Below are 15,540 nucleotides of genomic sequence, written 5' to 3'. Positions count from 1 at the left end.
ACTTTAGTCTCCCCTCGTTGACTCTATCTCATTCCCTTCAACATCTATTCCAAACCATGTGTCTCTCCTTATCTACACTGTCTTCAGAACTGACAACACTATACACTCTTCTGGTCACTCTCCCTTGAATACAACCAGTTGGCAATGTTCTTTGCAAAATGTGTTAACTATGACTGCACATAATACTTTGGATGTAACCTGACCAAGGAAGAATACAGCAGGGTTATTGCCTTCTTCATGCTGGATGCTGTCTCTGTTAATGCAATCTATGATATCTTTCCTTCCTTCCTTCCTCTCTCCCTCCCTCCCTTCCTCCCTTCCTTCCTTCCTTCCTTCCTTCCTTCCTTCCTTCCTTCCTTCCTTCCTTCCTTCCTTCCTTCCTTCCTTCCTTCCTTCCTTCCTTCCTTCCTTCCTTCCTTTTTTTTTTGACTTTGTTTTGTTTGATAGCAAGGCCATACTGCTGACTCATGCTAAGTTCCAAATTAAACTCCCTGATTTTTTTTTCATATGAACCAGAGACTTTTCACACGAACCTCAGAATTGCTTTATCTAATTATTAGGTACTTCCATTTGCAACAACATAAAACTTCTATTATATTTGGTGTGTATGTAAAGGTAATGTGGGACAGGAAATCCCCATAAATATATTTTTAAAATCATTGACTAGTTATAAATAACAGTAAGAATGGTTTTAGTAATGCTTTTTTATTGACTGAGAAACTCTTTTTCTAAAGAGAAAGAATTCTGTGGTTTGAGGTTCATTACTTTGTTTTAGAGAAGAGAGAGACATTCTTGGTAAACTGGTAGACATAGCCTGGGGACTCAATTTCTCATTGACAGAGATGTACTTATTGGACACTAGCTAATATGTTAGTTTGATAAAGTCACAAGCTAGATCTGAGTTATTTTCCTCTGGGTCTCAAAGAACAATTACTGAGAGGAATGTTATAGCTAGAATGGATAAAGTCCCATTTTATGAGCATTTCATTATATTTCCCACTAAGTATCATTAAAACTTCTGACAAAGCTCCGTCACACTTGAGCTATCTATAAATGAGGAGGTTGGATTAGATGATCTCTAAGGTCCCTCTGGCTCTAAATTCTACAATCCTATGAGCCTATATGTGTGACTCCACATTATAAATTATTCAAGATCCTTTCATATTGGGTATCATGAGCTGCAAAATGTAGTCCTTGAATGGAATGGACTTTGATTTTTAAAAAATTATTAAAGGTAATGTGTTTTAAAGAAGAAAATCCCTGAGCATATGTTAGACTGAAAGATCTCTAAGGCCCCTAAAATTCTCTGATCTTATGTTAAAAAGCACATTCTGTACTCTATCTAAGCCATGTTTCATCTTTAAAAGATTACAAAATTAAAATAAAATCATCTCCCCCCTCCTCCCCTAGTCCATTTTTTTTGGGGGGGAGGGATGTAGATAGCATTTGTTTACCCAACTTATATATGAACAATTTGTATTTTGAAGGTAAGAAGAATGAGTATGACCGAGGAGAATCCAGTCCATAGAGCATTCATGGGGCTATACAAATATTCTCAATATTTCCCATTTGGTTTTTATCTAAAAGGTGGAGGCTTGGTGAACCTTCTTCTTGCTGTGAGTGTCCAAGGGACTGAGATTATGGGGCCATGTACAGTCTTTTGATTGGCTGAGGCTCCTCAAGGACTGATAACTCTGGAGAGGCAGAGCTGGGATTGAGAGTTCATGCAAAAAAAAATTCCAGCACAAGATAGATCAATGTCTTCATTGGAGACTTTTAGGGGATGATGGATTCCTAGTCAACTGGCTACTACCACTTCAGGATACTCATTAACCTGAAATAAAGGAAGCAGCCAGCTTTACACACACACACACACACACACACACACACACACACACACACACACACACACACCAATCTGTTCCTCAAAACAGTCCTCATTTGAAGGCAGCCAGAGAAAAGCTTTTTCAGCGCACTAGAAGACTCTGTTACCCCTAAGGTATCAGCGCCTCAGTCATTTTTTTTCCTACCTTTTCCCCTACCCATACAGATTCCTCTTGTATATTAGTTTCATTTTTTTAATCTGCCAAAAGCAAAAAAAAATAGAGATATTTTGTCCACCTGACAAATTACTTATATGCATATATACATATATAATATACACACATATGTATTATATATAAAATATACATTATATATAATTTTACATATATGTTATATTATAGTGGCAACCCCCCAATATTAGACCAAAAGAAGAGGGGACCACTTCATGCATAAATAATTTAAAAATCTTTCAGAATAAACAATGTCCCCACCATAAATAAGGGAATTGACTGGTACACTGCATTTATATATCTATATCTCCCTATCTATATCTATATACCCCAGAACATCTCATTTGAGAGATTTGCTTTCCAGGGAAGCTGCCTAGCAATGTGGGCAGAGGTGTTAAGCACACAGCCTGCTCTCCCCAGCGCAGTGAACCAAATTAAAATATAATTGGAAAATATTTTTTTAAAAAAGTAAAAATAAAATAAAACATAGATAACATTGCCTTTTAAAACTAAATCAATATATAGCCTACAGGGATCCTTAGTGGCCCCTGTTTCTGTTTGAATTTGACACTATTGGTCTAGAAAAAGGGGTAATAATTCTCCGGGAGCACAAGTAGATGTGGGATCTTCACATCTGGTCACAACTGACACTAGACCCCAGACAGAATAGGGAAGTCCATGATCTTAGAAAAGGACAAATCAAAGCACACTCCAAGGCAGGAGTTTTCCATTTTTTTGATCTTGGGACCCCGTTATGTTCTTAAAAGATATTGAGAATCTCCCAAAGAGTTTTTGTATTTGTGGGTTTTAACTATTTGGTCTCACCATATTAGACATTTAAATGTGTTAGTATTATTATGAAAATAATTTTGACCTTTTGGACATTTTGAAAAGATCTTGGGAACCTCATGGTCCCCTGAACAACACTTTGAAAACTACTGCTCTAAGGACTGGGTGCTTAATGGTTAATCCTTTCATTACAAGTATATTAAGAAAACATGAAAATAGTACTTAATGAATGCCTCTTCTTTGCATAGTTCTGTTCACCTCTTTTGTACTTTCTCCCTTCCACTTTCTTGCTCTTTCTCTTTTGGAGACATTCCTATTGCTCTTCAAAAGGGCATTTTCCATAGAATTTCTGCCCAAATCCAAAGAAAAACCATCTCTATACTTGGGTGTGTCTATTTTTTGATGACCAGAATAGAAACATTCAACTGTCAACTAATTTCTAATGTTGACCTCTTTAGTTGTTTTGATCTATGTTCGTGTGGGATTGCTTATGTAGGAGAGGTGTGAGGGTGGTAGGTAAATACAGTTGTTCTTTGATCTAGCAGAGGGATCCCTTGATTAAGGGGAAGACTTCTTGAATTTATCAGAGGAATTCAGAAATTCTTCCACTAATGTTCGAAAAGTCTAGCTACCTGTCCCCTTGGTCCAGGAATTCCTCTGTTTTTTAGTCACTGCCAATCTACTATTATAGATTTATGCTCCTTGAGCTCCCAGCTGGTCCCAGAAATCCATTTGTGCCTTGGCCCCAATTCCATTGCCTTCAATCTCTGGGGGGGGGCCTAGTTTCCTGGAGAACATGGTTGCCCGGTGAACTCTATTCCTTAGATGTGCTGAACTGCCACGCAGGATTCTTTCTAATAACTAAATCAATGAGTATTTATTAAGGGTCCACTATCTACCAGGCAATTGAGATATAAACACAAGGAATGATATAATCCGTAATTTCAAAGAGTGTACATTTTATGGGGGGCGATAATATTCACACATATCTATATGTATGTATATATAGAAAAAAGTAAAAACAGAATAAGGGCAAGATAGTTGAGTACTAGTTATATAGGGATAGAGAAGATCCAGAAACACTTTGTGTAGGAGTTGGTACTTGAACTGTTTCTCTCCTGTCCCCACCCCCACCTCACAGGGTCCTAAATTTATTTTATTAACTTCCAATATTTATTCTGCTGCAAGATCAAGGCCTTATCTGTATAAAATAGCTCCAGTAAAGCAGTTCATTCAAAAAGAAAGATGGCATTTCTCCACATGTGATACCAGACAGCTAACCAATCTCAGTACCCATACAAATATTCCCATACACAGAAAACCAAATGTGTTCTGATCAAAACTGTGGTGATGGATGGATACAAGTGACTGTTACAACATTATTGATTTAAGACTTTTTGCAGATAACAATGCTATCTGTGAACTACATGGTCTCAGGACTTTTTTAAAAAAATATATATTATACAATGAATTCTGAACTAGACAGTCACTGGTCTAATAAAGTAATTAGGAAAAAAGTTGTGTAACAGTTGTCAATTATAAACATTTTTTACCCAGTTGTTTATAAGTGATTGTTTCTTTCTGTATCATGGTGGTGTGTTAAGAAGTGTTAAGGTTTTTAACCACTAATTTAAGACAAAACTATACTGGACTAAGTGCTTTCACACTAATTTATCCCCTCAAGGGATTGGAGGTTTCTTTTTAATTCCATTGGCTTGAAGTCATATTTTAATATGCTCTCCCCAAAGCAATTGCCAATTATATAGTGAGTATTTCCATTACATTATTAATTGACTAAGAGATCAGTGACACAATATAATTTAATGTCAATTAGCTTTTATAAAGGGATATATAACAAGAACATATAGTAAGAATAGAAGTAGAAACATCCACCTGAAGTGGGGATGATTCCCTCTACCATCCCTATATCATCTCAATTCCTAGGGAGAATAGACTCAAAATGCTTGCTAGGAAGGATTGGCTCCACCAAGTTTTCTAGCAGTTATGGCATAGCAGCCAGAAGTCACTCCTGAAAACCAGGTCTATGATGTGTCAGACATTGACCTAGATGCTGTATTCATAGCAATTCACTGTTAGTCTGAATGCCTTGGATTACTCTTTGGGGCCATGTTGGTAGTAAATTCTGACATGGATTCCTTTCTCTGGACCTTCCCAGATCTCAAGGTCTTAGTCTAGCCTACGTTATCTTCAACTTGCTTTCACTTTGGAGCTAGAAAGAATAAATACAAAAAGGCTAAGGAATATGTGCGACTGTTCATAGCCATATGTTGGCAGGTGGGAGATAAGGCATTGGCATCAAGAGATCACAGTCACCATTACTATTACCCCTCTCTCCATGCCTAAGCTTTCCAAAGTCTTTATCTTGGAGGGGGATTCTGAGAAGATGGCAGAGTAGGTCAGAAATTTCTGGCTCTCCAGATTTCGATCACCACCAGGAAACAGAGAGATTATGATAATGATAATGATAACAACAACAACAACAACAAATATAAACATTTATTTAGTTCACTATGTGGGAGGTACTGCCCCAAGCACTTTTTACTATTACCATTTGATCCTGACAACAACCCTGGGAGGTAGGTACCATTATTATCTCCATTTTACTCATGAGAAAACTGAGGGAAAAAGAAGTTAAGTGACTTGCTCAGACTCCCAGTGTCTGAAGCTGAATTGGAACGCAAGTCTTCCCAACTTCCCAATTTCAGGCCCAGTTAGCACTTTTTAAAACCCATTCACTAGTAACTCAGTAACCAATCAAAGGTCCTTTTCTTTTTGTTGTTTTTCAGTCATTTTTCAGTTGTGTCTAACTCTTTTGTTTTCTTGGCGAAGATACTGGAGTGGTTTACCATTTTCTGCTCCAGTTAATTTTACAGATGAGGAAACTGAGACAAACAGCATTAATGACTTGCTCGGGGTCACATAGATAGTAAATGTCTGAAGTCAGATTTGAACTCAGGAAGATGAATTTTCTTGACTCCAAGTCCAGCATTTTATCCACTGAGCCACTTAGCAGCCCCTAGCCTTTTCTTTACCAAGCAGTAAACAGACAGGAAACAGTCACAGAGTGTCTGCACATGCTCTGAAGTGAAGAGCCAGACGTCTTCATTCCATACTGTCAGGCATGTCCAGAAACAGGCTCATACAACATGTATATTCTCATGACTGGGGTTTCTCTGACTGGCCAGTCTCTTGATACATATGCATCTTCACTCAGCAGTTTGTCAAGTTCTAAAGGGATGCTCAGGTTCCTCTTTTTTTTCAAAATAGTATATTATTTCTTTTCCAATTATAAGTAGAAATAGTTTTCAACATTCATTTTTGTAAGATTTTGAATTTCAAACTTTTCTCCCTCCTTTCCTTCCCTCCCCTTTCTGGATGTGGAGAACATCATGAGTCTTTTGGAATTGTCTTGGGTCATTGTATTGCTGAGAAGGGCTAAGTCTATCACAGTTGATCATCAGACCATGTGTACAATGATCTCTTGGCTCTTCTCACTTCACTCAGCATCAATTCATGTAAATCTTTTCAGGATTTTCTGAAATCTGTCAGGTTCCTCTTGCTAGAGATATTTACCAAGAAGATATAGTAAGAATAGACGTATAAATCATCCACCTGAATTGGGAATGTTTCCCTCTACCATTCCTATACTACCTCAGACAAGAAGATTTGTTGACAAGCTCTGACTCTTCATAAGAACATTGAGTTATCTCTCATTAGTGGAGAATAGAATTCATCAGCCACTTTCATGCCTTTCAAATCCCCAGACTTATCTTGTTTGCTCATTTTTGCTCCAACTTCTGAAAAACTATTGTAAGATACATCTCCCAGTATGCAAAATTGCTGATTCCCACTGCTCCACACCATTTTCTGTTGAGATCATGCATGATTGTTTGTGATTTTCTGAACTGTAGGTTCCCAGGGGATGGTGTAAAGGCCCTATGTTGAGTCCAGAAATTAGGAGACCATAGGAGGGGAAAGTCTGGAAGCTATTGGGGGGCAGCCCTGAGTAAGGCAGGGGCTAGAGAATAAACCACCCTGGCAGATGGGGATCAGGTCAGGGTATGCAAACTTCTGACCATTTTGAGCAACATCTTCTCCAAGGCCGGTCCTGGCATGAGGTCTTAAGCTGTTTCTTAAAGGAAGAGATTCTATGAGATGGAGATTATGATGGAGTGCACTCCAGGCATCAGAGATAGCTAGTACAAAGTCACAGAGATGAAGTTTCATACGGGAAGAACAGATGGGAGTCCAGTGTGTCTGGATAATATCCTGCTATAATAATCCTAGTTTCCTAGTTCAACTTATGTCCTCCTCATCCACTCTTTCCTCTCCAATAATTACTGTCCAAAATAGAAAGAGGAGAGAAGCCCGCTGAACAACTCTGTGAAATAGGAGTTATTATCACCCGCCTTTTATAGATGAGGAAACTGAGGTTCAGATGAGAAAGAGGTTCAAAACTGAGGTTTTAATGGACTGAAACTAACCATGCATCCTTTCATCATAGATCCCTCTATTCTGGTATATACAGCCAAGTTCAGAAATGGGTGCACCTAGGGGAGAGGGACTAATACCAACATCACAGCCCTTTCTCTGCATTCATGTTCATTCTTGTCATTTTCACTGTTTTCAGGCCAAGTGTCAAAGTCACTCTAAAGCTCCATACTTAAATGGACCAACTCTGACTCACTCTCTTTTCTAACCAAAAGTCACCCCTAGCCCCAAGATGTATGCACAGACAAGCTTTGTTGTTCATTACCGGAACACACTGATGACAAACATTACCTTTCCTTCCATGGTGCTAATGCTACTAACTACATCGGAGCTCCGCGGCCAGTTTCCCAAACCATGGATTGGCATACACTAACCCTGAGGCAGCTTTCTGATGCTTCTAAGCATCCCAACTGAATTGCAAACACCTGCTCTTCCACCCCATAGAGGCCCCTGGCTATGGCTGCTGACTGGGGACTAGCTCTTCCATGATGAACCCACCTGTGCCTCCCTTTCTCCCCTTCCATCCAATAGTATCCCAAGCTCTCAACAGCTTTATTCTATGTTTATGTTAAAGGAGAAAAATCTTTCTCCCATTGTGCTATAAAGAGGGACATGTATCTCCAGAGCTTTGATAGATCTTTCTTTTTGAGGTGCTTGTGCCAAGGAGTGTGTAGATTCTAAATATCTAATAGTGGAACTTTCAAAAAGAACATTGGGAAAAAAGGGGGGGAAATGGTGTCTAGACCTAGCAAGTCTGGCCATTCACTCTGCATCCTGGAAGGACTTTGAAAACTTTGAAGTTTCTCTTTCCCTCCTGCTGAGGTTGGATATTGGCTGCTGGTAAAGCCATCCTGATGAATATTTCTACCCACCCTCATTGATGCTGCTTGCACACTCCATCCAGCCCTTACATCTGCAGATCACTTGTAGCCTATGATATTAGGTAAGAGAAAAGATCCTACTGAGACAAGAGCAAAGAGCCAAGTTACCCTTCAAAGAGTTGATGCTTCCAAGGACTCTAGACTTGCTGTTTTTCTGGTGACAGATCAGTCAATATCCCTACCTTTCCAACTTCCGTAGATGGACCTCTGAGGCAGAGCTGAGCTAGGCTGTGCTTGGAATCACAACTTTCCATCCCTGAACAAGTGAGTAGACAAGGTGATTGTTAGGAGAATTGCTGCTTCTGGATTTGGAAGTTTTATAATGTGTGCTATTTTACACAAAGGATTCCACTTCAAAGAAGCATAATTTAGAGCTAGATGACAGCTTAGAGGATGTGTTTAGTCCAATATCCTCATTTCACAGATAAGAAATGGGGTAAAGTGATTCGTCTGAAGTCAAACAATTAGCCTCTTGGTAGCCCCGCCAACTCTTGGAGACTAAATATTGCAGAATTGTTGCCTATCTATATTGGGTAGAGGGTGTTTCCTCACCAGGATCTCCTTGCACCTATACAATCACAGTTCCAGACTGAAATGAAGAAGGGGAAATAAAAGCTAATGCTAATTGTTTGTGGCAAAAATAAGCTAGAAGGTATCTGAAGGCCCAGAGTGATAAGAACTAGGCTCCCCATTGGCTGCTTTTATGCAGGGGCACCTGTTACTATAGTCTATGCTGTCAGGTTCTTACTTGACAGTCATGTAAACACTCTCCTCTATTGAACAGTCATCTGTCCCTTTGGATGGTATGAACTGCCCTTAGGACCTTGATCAATAAAGAATATAGATTAGGAACTAGAAATGACGTGAAGAGTCATCTAGTTCAACCCGCCTCAAGTGAGGCTGAAATAGGGTAAGTGACTAGTCCAAGGTCATACAAGGTCTATATCCTAGGACTATATTCTGTGGCCTTTCCATTATACTGCATTTCCTCTCCCTAAATTTCCATGTACAGGAAGCAAATGAGTCTCTCCAGTGAGCAGAGCTGTAGTCCAGAGACCAGATCCTAGAGTCTGAAACAGAAATTCTCAGATTTCAAGGAGGCACAAACTTTTGGTCTAGTCCATTCCTTCCTAAGGGGTGTAATGAAGTGGGATGGGGCACAGGGGAAACAGGTGATTGAGGTATATTTCAATACTCAGCAAACAGAGGTTCAACATAAGAATCAGGAGCACTTGCAGAGCAGTGTGTACAGAGGAAAGAATGATATATCTGGAGTCAGAAAATCCATGTTCATTTCCTTAGCTAAATCAAGTGGGTTTAAATTAACTGAAATGTTTCTAGCATTTGGACAGGGTCCATTTGCTCATTTGCTGATTTTTTCTTTCACAAACAAACCAGTTTCCACATACAGGCTAAAAGAGATAAATTCGCCTGTCTAATCAACTTAACTCATAAATTTTGTTCTTCCCTTTTCCAGGAAAATTTCATCCTCTTTTAGAATAGTCCTTTATATACCATAAGGAAATGGACTCAGGGTCTGTAACAAAATGAGTCTAAGTGCTTTGTCTCTACTCCATTAAAAATAAAACAAAACAAACCTGAAATGCTGTAGAGAGGGCATAATTTTCCTTCCATACATGACATTCCATTTCCTGTCTCCCTACCTTGGGCGGAGTGGCCTCACATGGCTAGAATGTACCTCTTTGTCTCCTCTGCCTTGTAAATGTCTCGCTTCCCCCAAAGTACAGCCCTGACACTCATTAACTCCTATAAGAGAAATTTCCTGATTCCTCTTCTGAGCCCTCACCACCCAAGGTTTATTAGTACTCTCTCCAACAACTTACACTGTATACCAAAATAAGGTCAAAATGGGTAAACTATTTAGACATACATAAAGGGTGATACCATAGGTAAATTAGGAGAGGAATAGTTTACCTCTCAGATCTATGGAAAGGAAAAGAATTTATGACCAAACAAGAGATAGAGAATATTATGAAATGCAAAATGGATGGTTTTGATTACATTAAATTAAAAAGTTTTTGTACAAACAGAAGCAATGCAGCCAAAATTAGAAGGGAAGCAGAAAGCTTGGAAACAATTTTTACAGCCAATGTTTCTGATAAAGGCCTCATTTCTAAAATATATAGGGAACTAAGCCAAACTTGTAAGAATGCAAGTCATTCCCCAATTGAAAAATAGTTTGAAAAATAGTCAAAGGATATGAACAGGCAGTTTTCAGATGAAGAAATCAAAGCTATCTATTGACATATGAAAAAATGCTCTAAATCACTATTAATTAGAGAAATGCAAACTAAAACAACTCTGAGGCACCATCTTACACCTATGAACTTGGGTAATGTGACAAAAAAGGAAAATGACAAGTGTTGGAGAAGCTGTGGAAAAATTGGAACACTAATGCATTGTTGGTGGAACTGTGAACTGATCCAACCATTCTGGAGAGCAATTTGGAACTATGCTCAAAGGGCCATGGGACTGTGCCCTTTGACCAGTAATATCACTACCAGGTCTGTATTCCAAAGATATCATAGAAAAGGGAAAAGGACCCACATGTACAAAAATATTTATAGCAGCTCTCTTTGTGGTAGCAAAGAATTGGAAATCGAGAGGATGTCCATCAATTGGGAAATGGCAGAACAAGTTGTGGTATATGAATGTAATGGAATACTTTTGTGCTATAAGAAATGATGAGCAGGCAGGTTTCAGAAAAAAAACAACAACAAAAAAATGACTTTCCTTGGCTGTACCACTCCAAAATTTTATTTGAATCATTATTTTATGTTGTTGGGAAAGGAATATTGAGAAAATTCAGCTGAGTTGGTGCCTGTGCTTTACCATTTTAGCATTGCCTCCTTCAATTACTTTTTTGTTTTTCTTTTTGGGTTTTTTTGTGGGTTTTTTGTGAGACAATTGGGATTAAGTGAGTTGCCCAGTGTCACACAGCTAGTAAGTGTTTGAGGCCAGATTTGAACTCAGGTCCTCCTAACTCTAGGGCCAGTGCTATATCTACTATGCCACCTAGCTGCCCCCTCAATTACTTTTTAATCTATGCTTTCACAGGCCTTTATTAAGTGTAATTTTTATTTTCATTACAATCTGAAAAGGGTGCATTTAATATTTCTTTTGTTCTGCATTTTTCTGTGAGGTTTTTATGTCCTAATACATAGTCAATTTTTGTTTTGTTTTTGTTTTTGTTTTTGTTGTGGGGCAATGAGGGTTAAATGACTTGCTCAGGGTCTCACAGCTAGTAAGTGTCAAGTGTCTGAGCCTGGATTTGAACTCAGGTCCTCCTGAATCCAGGGCTGGTGCTTTATCCACTGTACTACCTAGCTGCTCCCCATGGTCAATTTTTGTAAAGGTACCATATACAGCTGAGAAAAAGGTATACTCCTTTCTATTTCCATTCAGTTTTCTCTAGAGGTATATCATTATCTAACTTTTCTAAAATTCTTTTCATCCCCTTCACTTCTTTCTTATTTATTTTTTTGTTAGGTTTATGCAGCTGAGAGAGGAAAGTTGAGGTCCCCCACTACTAAAGATTTACTTTGTATTTCCTCTTGTAACTCAATATAACTTTTCCTTGAAGAATTTGGATGTTATGACATTTGGTTCATATATATTTATTACTTATATTACTTCATTGTCTATGGTACCTTTTAGCAAGATGCAGTTTCCCTACTTATCTCTATTAGGTCTATTTCTGCTTTTTTTTTTGTTTGAGATAATGATGGCTACCCCTGCTTCCTTTGCTTCAGCTGAACCACAATAGATTTTGCTCCAGCCCCTTATTTTGATTTTGTGAGTTTTTCTCTTTTTCAAGTGTGATTCTTCTAAATAGCATATTTTTGGATTCTGATTTCTAATGTATTCTGCTCTCCACTTCCATTTTATGTGAGTTTATTTCATTTACATTCACAGTTATGATTATTAATTATGCATTTCTCTCCATCCTATTTTCTTCTGTTTATTCCATTTGAATTGCCTTAGGAAGATTCTGAAGATTGTTGGGCAAGATAACATTCTGAATGCTTAGGTCCTCTCTTGAACTGAACTGCAAAGCGTTCAAACTCTTGCAGATAATACAACTCCTGTGGGCTGACCATATCGTCCAAATCCCAAACATACATTTACCTAAAAGTCTATTTTACAGAGAACTAATTCAAGGCAAGCACCTACACAGAGGTTGGAAGAATCAGTACAAAGACACTCTCAAGGTCTCTCTGAAAAATTTTAGTATTGATTGTGAGACATGGTTGATGCTGGCACAGGATTGTCCAGCATGGTGTTCCTGCATCAGAGAAGGCATTATGCTCTGTGAGCGAAGCAGAATTGCAGTAGTACAAAGGAAACATGAGATGTGCAAATCTGGAGACAAATGTTCAAGGGGACTAATTATGCCTAACCTGTGGTAGAGCTTTCCAAGTTTGTATTGGACTGATCAACCATAGTGGAACCCAACATCATGATGTTATTTGGTCCTCTATGAGTACAAAAGATGAACAACATTTTCCTCTATTTTCTTCTCTTTCTTTTTACTAGACCTCTCTTCAAAGTTATTTTGCTTCTGACTACTGCCTCCCTTAATCCACCCTTTTAAAAAAAATCATCTCCTTCTTTCTCTTATTTCCTTCCCCTCTTGCTTTCCTGTTGGGTAATATAGATTTCTATGTCCAACTGAGTATGTATATATATTCTTCTCTTTTCAAAACAATTCAGATGAAATTTAGGTTCAAGCATTGTGCCTTTCACTATTTTTCCCCTCCCTATAAAATCTCTTCCTTGCATGTTTCTTTTATGGGAGAAAATTTTTCCTTATTCTACCTCTCATTTCTCACCTCTCCCAGTACATCCTTCTTTCTCACCCATCCATTTTTTTAGGCAGGGCAATGAGGGTTAAAGGACTTGCCCAGGGTCACACAGCTAGTAAGTGTCAAGTGTCTGAGGCCAGATTTGAACTCAGGTCCTCCTGAAACCAGGGCTGGTGCTTTATCCACTGCACCACCTGGTTGCCCTCTCACCCATCCATTTTTTTAGATCATCCCAACATAATCAACTCACTCACATGCCCTCTCTCTATTTAGAATACTTCCAACTGCCCTGATAAAGTTCTTAGGAGTTGCATGTATCATTTTCCCATATAGGAATGTAAACAGTTTAACCTTTTAGAGACCTATATGATTTCTCTTTCATATTTGTCTTTTCATGCTTCTCTTGAGTCTTGTGTTTGAATGTTAAATTTTCTATTCAACTCTGGTCTTTTCATCAGGAATGCTTGAAAGTCCTCTTCTCATTAAATATCCATTTTCCCCCTCAGGGATTATACTCATATTTGCTGGGAAGGTGATTTTTGGTTGAAATCCTAGCTCCTTTCACCTCTGGCATATCATATGTCAAGTCTTCCACTTCTTTAACATGGGAGTTGCTAAATCTTGTGAGATCCCGACTATATGCTCATTATGCAAGCAAAACATACTGTTGTCAAAGACAGGATATATAGAGAGACATTCTAAGGCTCATAGGTCTCCAGAACCAGACAGGACAAAAACATCTCAACACCTCCATGCAGTAAATAATAGAAGAGATTTGCTCAGAATGTCTGAACATAGAAAATGAAATACAACTGAAAGAATTGACAGATCACCTCTAGAAAAAAAACAACACCCAAAGCTGCAAACTCTAAGACACATTGTGGTTGCATTTAACAATTCAATTAAAAAAACCAATAAATTCTGCAAGTGATCAGGAATAAGACCTTCAAATACAAAGGGAAAAAATACTTAACACTGCACCCACCAGAAAACACATGAAGGAATGGAAGAATCTATTCTGAAGAGCAGTTGGGGCCCAGAATGCAGCCCAGAGGGACCTACCTACAAATGTAAGCTTACCCATACATGAAAAAAGATGGATATTCAATAATATTAAGGAATTTTAAACATTTTTAGACAGAACATCAGAATTAAAGAGATTATTTGCTACTTGAACATCCTAAACAAGAGAATTATAAGACTGAATAAATGGAGAAGCTAAGGACAGCAACAGAGACTAGTAAGAAATTTCTTTGTAAATGTAGGCAAGGAAACAGAGGTGAAGACTGAAGCCTGGTGGAGGTAACCTTGAAGAGGCAGGCCTGGGGCATTATGGATGGAATCTGGTATTACCCTGTCTACAAGTGAATAATTTTTTTTTGAGGTATTACATTACAATATGGATGGGTTCATGAAAGGGTGAGAGGGGAATAGGGGTATAGATCATATATTTTCCAGTGGATCCCGAATGCCCAAGTCAAATCTAGGGCTAGCAATGAGGGAAATGTAATCCTTGTAATCTTAGAAAGAGAAAAATTTACAGAGAAGTGGGTGAGGAACAGAAGGGAAGGATTAAACAAAGAGAGGTGGGAGGAAGTCCCATTGATGAATACTTGTGGAAATTTATTTTGATTTAGGGACCCTACCTTTGGGCTGAGATTGGAAAGCCTTAGGCCCTCAGGGTCTCTTCTGTGTGGGAGGAGCTGGTGCCCCTCCCCCTCTGCTTCAGCTGAGCCAAAAAGCCCCGTGGGCTGTACAAGATGCCAGGTCAGACAGCTGGGGGAAAAAAAGCCCCCAGCTCCCTCTGACCTGAGTGGATCTATCCCAGAGATCCTGGGCTCGTCCAGGCCAGGCTCTGGCGTAACCTGTGCTGAGGCATGTGATGCGTCAAGCATCCCCCCCAACCCCAGCTGCAGCCCTGGCTGGTGAATTAGTTTGGGGTCTGTGGGGGTGAAAAAAAGGCCCTGAGATTTGAATGGAGAAAAGGAAACTATATAGAGACCTGGAAATTAGATTAGGGAGGCCAGCAGACGAAAAGGAGGGAACAGAGGGAGAGGCCAAAGGACAAGATGGGAGGGCAGCGGACAAGATTAAAGGAGGCTGACAAGATTAGAAGAATGGAGGAGAGGGGCGGTAAAGGTGGCAGAGAGCAGACTGATGGAGCAGACAGACAGACAGAACAGGAGGCAGCAGAGAGCACAGAGGCGGTCAGCACAGAGTACAGGTTGGAAAAAGCAAAGATTAAGAGAACAGTAAAGACAGGAAAGTTAGAAACAGGTGGATAGACAAAGTGAAAGGGGCTCAGAGTTAGAATAAAGGACCTGAGTAGTGAAAGTAGAACATACCCTAAGGCAAGAGGCAGCTACCGCCCTTATTGTATTAAAAAGGTTCCAGGGGCAGCAGGTGGAAGCACTGGAACACAGTCAGGTTGTACATTTTATTTCCCTGTATTCTTAATTTTAAATAGTATCTCATAAA

Source organism: Dromiciops gliroides, chromosome 6, assembly GCF_019393635.1.
Source record: "Dromiciops gliroides isolate mDroGli1 chromosome 6, mDroGli1.pri, whole genome shotgun sequence".
Classification (NCBI taxonomy): Eukaryota; Metazoa; Chordata; class Mammalia; order Microbiotheria; family Microbiotheriidae; genus Dromiciops; species Dromiciops gliroides.
This window is presented reverse-complemented; position numbering follows the sequence as displayed.